Here is a 12,125-nt window from a genome sequence, read left to right as displayed (position 1 = left end):
ACCATAACATCTTTAACGGCATCAGAAAGGCCCTCTCTGAAATTTGCCGCTAAGGCGCACTCATTCCACTGAGTAAGCACAGACCATTTACGAAATTTTTGGCAGTATATCTCAGCTTCATCTTGCCCTTGAGATAGGGCTATCAAAGCTTTTTCAGCTTGAATCTCCAAATTAGGTTCCTCATAAAGCAACCCTAAAGCCAGGAAAAACGCATCCACATTGAGCAACGCAGGATCCCCTGGTGCCAATGAAAATGCCCAATTTTGAGGGTCACCTCGCAGCAAAGAAATTACAATCTTAACCTGCTGGACAGGATCTCCTGAGGAGTGAGGTCTGAGAGAAAGGAACAATTTACAATTATATTTGAAATTCAGAAACCGAGATCTATCTCCGGAAAACACCTCTGGTGTAGGGATTTTAGGTTCAGAAATAGGAGTATGCATAACAAAATCTTGTAAATTTTGAACCTTCGTAGCAAGATTATTTAAACCTGCAGCCAAATTCTGAGGATCCCTCTTTAAACAGGTGAGCTCAGAGCCATTCAAGGATTATAAGGAGAGAAAGGCAAAGGCAGTAATTAGAGCTGAAATACAACTGATCCAACTATGGAGCAAGCATAGGGAAAAAGAAGAAAAAAAAAAATTTACAGACTTCTTTTTTCTCTCCTTTCTTCTGCCAATAAGTTTTAACTCGGGCCGGTCATACTGTCATGGTTCCCAATGGCAAGGGAACGTAAGAAACATATAAATAACGAACGAGCTCTCGGGTGATGGAAACTCGAGTTGACCGTGAGCTAAATCTACCACACAACTAATAGTAGCCAGGGAGCATACCTACGGCTTCCTATATGCCACGCGCCAGCCGGAGGACTAACTACGCCTGGTAGAGGAAGAAACAGACCTGGCTTACCTCTAGGGAAATACCCCAAAAGATGATAGCAGCCCCCCACATGTAATAACGGTGAATTAAGAGGAAAAGACATACACAGTATGAAAGTAGATTTAGCAAAGAGAGGTCCACTTACTAGATAGCAGAAAGATACAAAAGAGGACTTCACGGTCAACTGAAAACCCTTTCAAAAACCATCCTGAAATTACTTTAAGACTCCTGTGTCAACTCATGACACAGGAGTGGCAATTTCAGCCCGCAAGAGCTTCCAGCTACAGAGAATTACAAAAACTGCAAACTGGACAAAAGATACAAAACAAAAGGACAAAGTCCACTTAGCTGATCAGCAGACTAGTAGCAGGAACATGCAACTGAAGGCTCTGGTTACAATGATGACCGGCAAGGAAATGACTGGAGAGCAAGGCTAAATAGGAAACTCCCAAACGCTGATGGAAGCAGGTGAACAGAAGCAGCAAAGTGCAAACAAGTCACCAATACCACCAGCAACCACCAGGGGAGCCCAAAAAGCGGATACACAACAGATGGGGGCAGAGATGCAGGACACAGATGGGGCAGAGATACTGGACACAGATGGGGCACAGATGCTGGACACACTGGGGGCAGAATGCTGGACACACTGGGGGCAGAATGCTGGACACACTGGGGGGCAAAATGCTGAACACACTGGGGGCCGAATGCTGGACACACTGGGGGCCGAATGCTGGACACACTGGGGGCTGAATGCTGGACACACTGGGGGCCAAATGCTGGACACACTGGGGGCAGAATGCTGGACACACTGGGGGCAGAATGCTGGACACACTGGGGGCTGAATGCTGGACACACTGGGGGCTGAATGCTGGAGGCACTGGGGGCTGAATGCTGGAGACACTGAGGGCAGAAATGCTGGACAGTCTGGGGGCAGAAATGCTGGAGACACTGGGGGCAGAAATGCTCGAGACACGTTGCAGAATGCTGGAGACATAGGGGGCAGAATGGAGATACGGGTCAGGATTGGAGACACTGGGGGCAGGATTGGAGACAGATCGTGCAGGATCATGGGGCAGGATTTGATCATGGGGCAGGATGGATACGATGGAGACAGATGAGGCAGGATAGGGAGATCATATGGGGCAGAATGGATACTCATGAGGGCAGGATGGGAGAACATATGGCTGGAGCAAGGAATGAGACACACAGGGGCCAGGATGGGGAATATTATTACCATAGGGGCTAATTTAGGGATATTATTACTGCAGTGATGTATTTATTTTATTTTTTGAGGATACTGTTTTAAATGAGGGGGCAGACCTGTTACTGTGTAGAGTGACACTATGTTGCCTCTTTTTCTTTATGTGGTGTAATGTAGAAGTTGGGAAAAATTAAGTAATGTGTTCTGCAAACGGAGCTTGATATAACTGTGTTTTTTCCTGCAGAGACAAGTCCTGGCTGGATGAAGTGATGGCGGTCTGTGCTGGATGAAAGATGAAGGACTTCACCTAGAGACGTCACTGGTGAGTCAGTGTGTTACCTATACACTGACACTATACACTATATACTATATACAGAGCTCCTGTGTATAATGTCACCAGTGATCACTGTATTACCTCTACACAGACACTGCATACTAAGTACAGATCTCCTGTGTGTAATGGCACTTATGGTGACAGTATTGTGTTTTTTTTAATTACTGATCAGTATTGCAGTATTAGGTCATTATGTGGTGGTAATATGTGGTCTGGACATGGTGCGGTGGTATTTGTTCTTTGTATGTGATATTATCCGGTCACTGGTGGTAATATGTGGTCTGGCCATGGTGCGGTGGTATTTGTCCCTTGTATGTGCTATTTGGTCACTATGTGGTAATAATATTGTGTCTGGTCATGGTGTTGTGGTATTTGTTCCTTGTATGTGATGTTATTCGATCACTGTGGTGGTAATATGTGGTCTTGACATGGTGTTGTGGTATTTGTTCCTTGTATGTGATATTATTGGTCATTTTAAAAATTGAAAAATATATAAAAATATACCTAAATTGTATTGCATATTTTAACAAATATTTAATACGTTACAGCAGAGTTGGGCCCTGCCAAAAGTGTCTACCGTGTTATGGTAGCGGCTTGAAAAATGTTTTGGCCAAAGCAAAAGCTGCCAGCTATATGTGTGATCTGGTGATGGGAACTGTTAATGTGTGATAGGTGAGAAGTGGAGTTTCACTCAGCAACTATTTTTCTGGAATAATCTGGTTCAGGTATATGATGACCCTGTCACATGACTGGGGGACCCACAGAGTCTAAACAGCCTGGGGCCCTGGTTACCCTTAATCCACCCCTGACTATGGTTGTCACTGCCAGATTGCTATGAGCGCTGCCCGGTGGTTGGCGCTTATAGCAAGTGAGTAATTCTCATACATACATGCGATCTGATCATCGCTTGTATGTAGCAGAGCCGATCAGGCTATACCAGCTTCTATTCTCCCATGGAAACTATTGAAGCATGCCAAAAGTAAAAAAATGTTTTTAAAATTATAAAAAAAATTAAAAAAAATATGAAAGTTCAAATCACCCCCCTTTTGCCCCATTCAAAATAAAACAATAAAATAAAAATTTAAAATACACATATTTGGAATCTCCGTGTTCAGAATCGCCCGATCTATCAATATAAAAAAAGGAATTAACCTGATCACTAAATGGCATAGCGAGAAAAAAAATTAAAACCCCAGAATTAAGTTTTTTTGGTTGACTCAACATTGAATTAAAATGCAATAACGGGCAATCAAAAGAACATATCTGCACAAAATGTCAGCTCGGCACGCAAAAAATAAGCCCTTACTCGACCCCAGATCACAAAAAACGGAGATGCTACGGGTATCGGAAATTGTACAATTTTTTTTTAACAAAATTTGGAATTTCTTTTCACCACTTAGATAAAAGAGAACCTAGACATGTTTGGTGTCTGTGAACTCGTAATGACCTGGAGAATCATAGTGGCAGGTCAGTTTTAACATTTAGTGAACATAGTTAAAAAGCAAAGCAAAAAACAAGTGTGGGATTGTGGTTTTTTTGCAATTTCACCGCACTTTGATTTTTTTTCCCATTTTCCTGTACATGGTATGCTAAAACCAATGATGTCGTTCAAAAGTACAAAAAAACAAGCCCTCATATGGCCATATTGACTGAAAAATAAAAAAGTTATCTCTCTGGGAAGAAGGGGAGTGAAAAACGAAAACACAAAAACGAAAATACCTCCGGTCAAGGGGTTAGCTGAATTTCTATGTTATGTGTCAATGATAGCACCTAGAGTTTCCCTGTCCTGTTTTAACCTTCTGTGTCCACCTCTAGAGGGCACTGGAGTACCACACAAGTTACAGTACTATGCCAATGTTATTGCATGAAAACGTTCACACTATAATGAAGACCCGCAAAATGCCACCCAGCGCTCGGCACTTTCTTTACATGCAGTCTCTTTTTTCTGATAAATTACATGCTTCTATTTGAAGTTTCAATAACATTGTGCAACGTTCTGGTGCTATCATGAAGTAGGTTTTCAAACCCTACACTGAAGCATCAGTGTAAATCTGTCATGTGCAAAAACGCTATTTACCTGCTGATATGGGGTTAATCCATAGATTTATAAACTTCCTGGTTGCCTTAGGGCTCATTCAGACACCAGTTTTTCATCTATGAGTTCAAACTGTATTTTTCAAGGTTAGAGCTCATACCTATTAGGCTGCCGTCACACTAGCAGTATTTGGTCAGTATTTTACATCAGTATTTATAAGCCAAAACCAGGAGTGGGTGATAAATGCAGAAGTGGTGCATATGTTTCTATTATACTTTTCCTTTATTTGTTCCACTCCTAGTTTTGGTTTACAAATACTGATGTAAAATACTGACCAAATACTGCTAGTGTGACGGCAGCCATATACAGTGTGTCCGTAAAGTCATAGTGCACTTTTATAGTTTACATTTTGGCGCCCTTTCTCTGGCCCAATCATAGCAGAACTGTTCATGAGGAGAGATAACAAGAACCAATCAAACAACACAAACTCATTTAAGCTGTTGCTGAGCCCACAGTCAGATTAACCCCAGATAAACCGAACTATGATTAATACACTGCCAGGTCTGTTGAGTACGAACGTAACACACCTAAAGTGAACGTGTGGTGTGGCCTGATTCATGATAAGGTGATAGGCTAGCAAATTCATCTGTTACACTCTGCTCCCTCAAATTTGGGGACGTGAACAGAAAAAGCACATTTAACCATATATATGTCATGTCGGACGCTGTTCACACTAGGGCGTCCGACAGACAGCGGTAATTCCTCATTCGTCCACTATATGCTCAGTGGCGCCTGCTAGATTGATCCAGATTATCCGGGGTTAATCTGGCTGGTACTCGGGTTGGAGGCTTAGTCACGCCCATTGCCTTTAAATAGTTTTGCTGGGCTTTGGGCGTCGCCGATTATAGCTTGTGTCTTGTGCCTGGTGATCTCGGTCTGGAGTGGTGGTCTAGGAGAGGAAATATCGTATCTGGTGGTGTATTATCCTTCGTCATATTTCTCCTTCCTATATTTGTATTGTTTTGCCCTGTGCACATTATAGTGTTTTCCTGTGTGTCTGTGGCATGGTGCGTTTTTAGTTCTCCCTGTCTGTGCTTTCTGTAGGGGTTGTTGTGAGGTCTTATCACTGGGTGGCGGGTGGAGGTTTCAGCTTAGTACTGAAACAGGACTCAGGGTCAGGCCTGGCGGCCCAGACAAGCACACCTTCAGTGTAAACTCTGGGAGAGGGACAGACAGGGTTTCCCTAGTTTGAGGGATATTGCAGGGACCCGGGTAATCAGCTGTAGTCTACCCAGTACTCCCGTGACAATATAAAATTTAAATAATAATATTTTTATTTCAAATTTCTTAAAGTAAATTAAAATAAAGTGTATTAAATTACAAATCAAGACGTCAGATGTGAGAGACACCTGGCTAGAGAATCCTTGATACACATTCAATGAAATAACATATGTAGCATTCCAGTAAATCAATAAGAGGAATAAATCCAAACATTTACATCCCCTGTAATGATGATGCATCAAGATAACTTGTTAAAACCAAGCACACCATTGCTTTTCTTGTGAAATTCTCAATAAGTTTGATGAGTCACATGACCCTCTTCCCATTGGAAAAAATAAAGTTGGATCCAAAATGGCTGACTTCAAAATGGCCACCATGGTCACCACTCAATTGTAAAGTTTTCCCCCTCGCATATACTAATGTGCCACAAACAGAAAAGTTGCTATCACCAACCATTCCCATTTTATTTAGGTGTATCCATATAAATAGCCCACCCTGTATTATGACATGCAGTGGATATAAAAAGTTTACACACCCTTATGAAATTGCAAGGTTTTTTAGTAGTCGGTACACAGCTGCCATACTTTAAAGTGATTCTGATTAATCTCTTATAAAAGTTATAAAGGTTAATGGTTCTAGTAGGTGTAATAATTATAGAGGATAACTCAGGAGACTCTTTGCGTGGAACAAGACAACTACAGGACACAGTTTTAAAAGTGGTAAAGTCTATATTATCACACGGTGATTCAAACAGGTGCAGAGAGAAACTCAAGTCCACAACACTTGGAGTAAATATTAAATGCAGCTTAGCAGTCTTTAGGAAACTTCAGAGGAAAATGCAATCAAGCAGAAAGTCTATGAAGCACAGTTATTCTTGAGGATACTTGACACGAATAAATCCTTGTCTTAGTCCAAACACAGATAGATATGCTTATAGGCAGTTCAAATCATATCTTAGCTCAACCAGGGAGGCAGGCCTGGTTAATAGTCTCAGGTTCTTGCAGAGCAGAAACAGCTTACATGTCCAGCAAATGCAGATGGAAGTAAACACGAGCAGCAGATGAAGGAGGATTACTGGAATTGGTGTATGCAGCAGGAACTCAGAGCAGAATAGCAGGATAACCCCACAGGTTCACAGGAGCAGGTATATAGCCTGGGAGTAATCAGAGGTCAGGAGCTGGATGCAAGGCAGAATACTCTAGCACAGACTAAAGGCTGGGGTGGAGTTTTATAGCAGGAAGACAAAATGCACATGAGACCAAAGACGCCCTCTTGGAAAAGGGCAGTAATGCACAAAAGGTAAAAAAATGTTCAGAGTCCTGACAGTAGGATTTTCCTGACATTTCCTTTGATGCATTATACAGCTAAAAACACCTTACAATACAAGGGATCTAAGTGCTCAAAATTATCAGTTAGGAGAAAGGTATAAACCATTTCCATGGCATTAAATACACCATTGAACACTGTGAAGACAATCACTAAGAAGTGGATTACATTTGGCACAACAGTGACATTACATAGAACTAGTTGTCCCTCAAAAATTGCAGAAAAGACAAGGAGAACATTTGTCCAGGAGGCTGTCAAGAAACCTATAGCAACCTGTAGTAACATTAGCTGCAGGAATTTCTTGCAAGTACTGGTTGTGTACTGCATGTGACAACAATCTCTCGTATTCTTCAAATGTATTGCATATAGTGTAGGGTGGCAAAACAAACATAAAAAAGCATCCATGTCCCATTATGTTTTGCCAAAATCTACATAAACTTTTTGGCCATAATTCCAAAGGTATGTTTGGAACAAAGCCAAAGTGTACATCACCAAAAGAACACCATACCTACAATGAAGCATGGTGGAGAAAGCATTATGCTTTGGGGCTGTTTTTTAGTAGTTGGAACTAAGGTTTTAGTAAAATTGGAGGTAGTTATGAACTACCAAATACCAGTCAAATTTGTATCAAAACTGTGAGGTCTCTGTGAAAAAAATGAAGATGAAGAGGAAATTCAATTGTTAGCATGACAATGAGCCTAAGCATACATCCAAATCAACAAAAGAATGTTTTTTCCAGAAGAAGGTCTTGGAATGGCACAGCCACAGCCCAAACTTGAAAGCATTTGAAAATCTGTGGGTGACCTGAAAAGGGCTGTACACAGGAGATGCCCTCGCAATCTGACAGATTTGTACCACTACTGGAAGGAAGAATGGGTAAGATTGCCAATTCTTGATATGTTCTGCTGATAGATTCCTACCCCAAAAGACTGAATGTGGTCATAAATTTACAGAGTACATAAACATAGTATTAGTTTAAGGTTGTGTATAGTCATGCCACTACATTATTTTAGTGTTTTATTTTTTTCTCCCAAAAATATTTAAGATAATTTTTCAATTGAATTGCACAGATTTTAAGCAACATTAAAAATGGAAAAAGTTGTGAAATTATTCTTCTTGTCATGATTATTTTACATGACAAAGACTATATCCACTGTATATAGAACTGTCAATATTAAACTTGGATTAGTATACCTCTTCAAATTTAACGTGGTCCTTAGGAGTGGTACAATCACAAAATGTAGCACTTGGACCCAAATGGTTTGTGCACTTCTCCTCTGTACCTACATTTTGAAGGCAGCCTTACATAATGGAATCTTCTTCGTCGTTTGTGACAAATGTTTTCTGCCTCAATAAATAAGAAATTATTATTCTCACCTGGAATGAACAGTTAATATTCATCCTGTAGGTATATTTTCTCCACATTTGAAGCTTAGTCTCATATCTAGGTCCAAACCACAACAGATTCATTAAAATTCCACCTCTGCTTTAAGAGATCAGAAGATAATAGATAATCATGTGTCATGCTGTCTTTGGTTGTAAAATGTTTTCATGCCTTTCTTTTCTCTAAGCCAAGTCTCAGATTATTATGAATATAAATGTTGAATCAGAGAAACATTTTCTAGCTAGGAAAAAAAAACAATACAATTTTAGTCTGAGCCCCAACAAAATTGAGACAGAGCCCTTTTACAAATTTTGCACGCAGCAACCCATGCTAAACGTTTCCCCTTTCAACTTTTTTTAACTATTTTTTTAATTGTGGCCATGCTAACACTAATAAATTCAGCTAGTACTCACTCTCTCTGGGTTCAGTAATAAGCTGCAGCCATGATGTAAAGTCAACAAAGTTGCAGCCAATCACTCGACTCATGCCCACTGAGTAAAGTTGATATGACCTTTGTATACAATCTCTGAACTTTGTGGATTTTTGCAGACTCACCAGAGTTTATTATTTTTAACCAGGCCACGAGAATTTGTGGAAAAAAAAAAATTTGAAAGAAAAACCTTTAAGGCTTGCCAGGAAGTAACTGCATGAACTATTGTGCAGCTAGCAGTCCGAGTGACTGTTAGCAGTGAGTGGTCATGTCCTCTCCACCATCCTGCACGCACATCTGGCCGTCACATGGACCTCACTACATGAACCAAGAGCTGCCAACATATAATCCAATTTAATGGCTCTCAGTTGGCTGCTGCACATGATGGATCATCCTGAAGGCTTGACCACTCCCTCTTACTAAGATTTGATCAAGTGTCAATTACTCCTTTACCGGCCCTTTATAATGGCATATACTAGCAATGTATTAAATAATCTTACAAAAAACTTTTTTTCTAACAACTTGATTTAGTGCCCATGCTTCATCTGTGCAAGGCCAAGGAGTAACCATCCAGCTGAACACGCAGGGGACAAATACTTGGCATGTGCAGTTAGTAGTGATATGTACAGTAGATAGTGACCCGCTTTGGTTAATGTGGGTCTAAATTATAAACCACAGACCAAGAACAATTATTACACTGAATCACCCGATAAAATGATATTATGTGGAAAATGACTTTCACCTTTTGGGCTTGCAGAGATGTTGCATGTCAAGTGAACCAGTGGAAATCCAACACCCTCTGTAAGCCATGGTCACCATCTGAACCATGTGAGATTGTTGAGGGTTTCCTTTATAGATGCTTCACCATTAAACCTCAAGAGAAATCCAGCGACAAGGAGTTAGCTAGAACCTGGAAAAATGGTGACTCTTTATTGACAGAATTAATTGCAAAATGTTGACATTTCAAAACTTGTTTCTTAATGGGTCAATATGTAATTATGTTCTGTGACAGCCTTGAGTCATCTTTCTTCAAATAAATCTTGGATGTTCATGTCATTTACCACATGGTTGTTCTAGGTACTCTTTATACTATGTAAAAAAAGGAATTTCCTTTCTAAAAAATAAAGATGACCTCAGGTTCTTGGAAAAGGGGCATCTTGGACCTTATACCAGGAGTACATCAGTGGTGCAGTGCACTTATCACACAATAAAATGCAGCAAGGAATCAGCTCAAAGATTCTAAGGTAAATTAGTTAATGGTTTAGTTCATTAGCTCACTGACTGGTATTAGCCACTGTTTGCACACAGTGTCATGGCTTTTGTTTAACATGTGTCAAGAGGTGGACTCATCAAATACTAATTTCAAGTGGAAAATTGATTATAATATTTAATTGTAAGTACACCAGCCTCGTCAGTTATATATAAGAGTTAAACATCCATGAACATCAAAACTCCAAAAATGCTAGATTCTTAAAGAAGCACTCCCATTAAAATGTTTATCCTTTTAATATATTGCAGTCAACATATTATATAGCACTGTGCCATTTGTCATCTTCCTTCGAAGCTGTGGAGACATAATTCTTGCATCATTCTGAGAAGTGATTGGTCATTGACTCATGATGCTTAGCATGATTCTTCAGGCTTGTAATCTGGGACAAGTCTTGCTGAATTCAGAACACTTGGGCAATATTGTAGGTCTAACTTACCAGCGTGCTACATGACACATACTGTATGATATATGGAGCCCATGCACATTATAGTTGAACAAAATGGCCGAATTCATAATCAAAGTTTATTGGCTGGTTTGACGAAACAAGCAATAACTCATTTCAATCAACAACGATAACCATTCAAAACATTACCCGGCCATATTGGATATTTTTGTTCAATGTTTGCCATTGTTTGCTTCATTGGCTGAAAATAACCCAATATTTGCTAATGTAGACTGAGATGTATTTTGGTCCACCATTTGTTGCCCCATTTTCATCTAATGTGTTTTGGGGACCCAAAGATCTTATAAGGGACCACACAAGGTAATTAACTGCAGAGTGCATTTACTTTGTCAAAGGTAGACTAGACCTGGCTCCTGGATGGCATTCTTACCTTACTAGATTTATACTAAGGCCCCTATTTAGTAAAGTGCTTTGGCCAGATTTTGGACAAGAAATACATTTAAAAGATGCAAAACAATTGCCCAACTCAGACTTAAGCAAAAATGCCATTTTAAACCATGTCCTATCTAGATTCACTAAATTGGATGGTGCATAAGTAGGATGGGGGTATGGAAAAGCCCAACCAATAAATTCTTCAAGAGTTACACCACTTTAGTGTATACTTTAGCGGTTTAACTTAAGCCAGAAATGTACTCCAGTCCCTGAGAATTGTATAACAATTCTTTTGAGGCAAACACCCGTGATAATATTCATCTAAATCATTAATGGAGTATTGTCAAGTTTTCTCTTGAGTATTTCATAGCAGTGCAATTGTGGCGCCCCAGGGTCCTGGTCGTCACAGTGGCATTGCTGTCCTCACGGGGCGAGTGATGTTACATTTGGAAGCGATGTTCACACTCCAGGCCACAAGGGAGAGCTTTTGATCCTATTCCTAGGTGACTCCCCTATATACATATTGTGGTTTGGAGGGAAAGGGAGGTCAGTTCAGTCAGAAAGTGCCATGAAGCAGACTGGAGCAGTCTGAGGCAGGAAGAACGTATGAGGAGCCGTGCAGCCACGAGAAAGTGCTGCAGCTCCTGGATAGAGATACAGAAGGAAAGGACTTCAGTGAGAGTAAAGGAGAGCGTGGCACAGGCAAGGACACCAGGGGGATGACAGCGAGAGCAGACTGTCTCCCTGACAAAGCGCAGATAGCCGGTAGCCGGAAAACTGAGGTTGTAAGGGACTCTAAGACTTACATCAGAGACCGGCAGGACAGCTGAATTGCAAGTTACCTGAAGACACAGTAACACATAGAGCCTGGGGTGTGGTAGAGTCCCTGTAAAAAGGCTTGAGTTACCTGTCATACAGGTATTGTCCTATCCTATATGGGGGACAGACAGAAAAACTGGGACCTTATCTCAAGCCATAGGCAGTAAGGGACTACAACACCACCGCGCTAGACGAAGGCTTTCAACTCCACCTGGTAAAGGAGACTCTGGGTTCGCTTCCAAGCCAGCCGGACCCTGCCTGCCCTGTGATCTGGTACCCTGGACTGTGGCAGCCTGAAGTCTTCAATAAACCAGGTAAAGAGACTCCTTAA

Source organism: Ranitomeya variabilis, chromosome 1 (assembly GCF_051348905.1).
Source record: "Ranitomeya variabilis isolate aRanVar5 chromosome 1, aRanVar5.hap1, whole genome shotgun sequence".
Taxonomy (NCBI): Eukaryota; Metazoa; Chordata; class Amphibia; order Anura; family Dendrobatidae; genus Ranitomeya; species Ranitomeya variabilis.
Note: the sequence above shows the minus strand (reverse complement) of the source record.